The sequence below is a fragment of the Chiloscyllium plagiosum genome, chromosome 46, assembly GCF_004010195.1.
Source record: "Chiloscyllium plagiosum isolate BGI_BamShark_2017 chromosome 46, ASM401019v2, whole genome shotgun sequence".
Lineage (NCBI taxonomy): Eukaryota > Metazoa > Chordata > Chondrichthyes > Orectolobiformes > Hemiscylliidae > Chiloscyllium > Chiloscyllium plagiosum.
In genome coordinates this window covers 12,690,034-12,691,553 of record NC_057755.1, presented here as the reverse complement: position 1 = coordinate 12,691,553, position 1,520 = coordinate 12,690,034, and the positions used below count along the sequence as shown (strand labels likewise).

The window sequence follows — 1,520 nt, the reverse complement described above, 5'->3', positions numbered from 1 at the left end:
GGACCTACCCTTGTTCTCGTCATTCTCATGTTTCTCACATATGCATAAAATGCCTTGGGGTTATCCTTGATCCTATCCGCCAAGATTTTTCATGCCCTCTCTTAGCTCTCCTAATCCCTTTCTTCAGCTCCCTTCTGGCTATCCTGTATCCCTCCAATGCTCTGTCTGAACCTTGTTTCCTCAACCTTATGTAAGCCTCCTTCTTCCTCTTTACAAGACTTTCAACCTGGAAATGTGTTGCTGGAAAAGCGCAGCAGGTCAGGCAGCATCCAGGGAACAGGAGAATCAACGTTTCGGGCATAAGCCCTTCTTCAGGAAACGTCGATTCTCCTGTTCCCTGGATGCTGCCTGACCTGCTGCGCTTTTCCAGCAACACATTTCCAGCTCTGATCTCCAGCATCTGCAGACCTCACTTTCTCCTCAAAGACTTTCAACCTTCCTTGTCAACCAAGGTTCCCTTGGTTGATTCCTAGGATATTGAGCAAGTATTGAGTAGGTTGGGGCCCATATTTATCAGAAGGATGAGAGGCGATCTTCAAAAAATTGATTGTGAGGGGTCTGATTGGGTGGATGCTGAGAGGATGTTTCCCCTTTTGGGAGAATCTAGAACCAGGGGGCACAGTTTCAAAATATAAGGTTTCCTATTTAAGATGGAGATCATGAGGGAAAGCCTCTCTGAGGTTGCTGATCTTTGAAATTCTTTCCTCAAGGGAGCAGTGGAGGCTAGGGTCATTAATATTACCTTCCAAACCCACAGCCATTGCCATCTAGAAGAACAGCAGGGCAGAAAATACATGAAAACACTACCATCTGCAATTTCCCTCCAAAACATTCCCCATTCTGGTTTGGAAGTATATCACCATTCTTTCACTGTCGCTAGGTCAAAATTCTGGAATTCCCTCCCTAAAACATTGTAGGTCTACCTACATCATATGGATGCAGCAGTTCAAGAAAGCTGCTCACCACCACCACCTTAAGGGCAACTAGGGACAGGCAATAAATGCTGGCCAACCTACAATGACCACATCGCAGGAGTGAATAAAAAAAATATTCAAAGCAAAGCTGGCCAGATATTGATTAACACACAAATCAGAAGTTTACAGAGTCAGGCAGGAAAGTGGAGTTAAGGCCACGCAGTCAGATCAGTCAAACATTATTGACCGGTTGAACAGGCCATTCCTACAGGCCCTTATCTTATGGTCATAATTGGGACTTGAGCTTGAAGCCTTTTGACTCAGATGAGATTTTGCTACTCTTCAGGTGTGGTGAATCTGAATGAAAAATGCAGCGAAATATATGGGAAAAGTTTTGGTATAATTTATGAACATGCTAAATCTTAATTATGGAGAGAGAGAAAGAAAGAGAGAGAGAGAGAAAAAGAGAGAGAGAGAAAAAGAGAGAGAGAGAGATGGGGGGAGAGAGATTGTGGAAAAAGAAAAGAATGTTCTGCAGAGAGTAGAGTTGCTTGTTCTGAATTTCTACCCTGGACTGACAGTGATGATTTTTGTAATTTTTTTTAA

At 43.4% G+C, this 1,520-nt stretch overlaps 1 protein-coding gene across 1 annotated transcript in view; it reads right to left on the bottom strand.

Moving 5' to 3' along the window:
* Positions 1-1,520, bottom strand: part of hk1 (hexokinase 1) — a 127,509-nt gene that overhangs the window by 10,114 nt on the left and 115,875 nt on the right. The window lies entirely within an intron of this gene.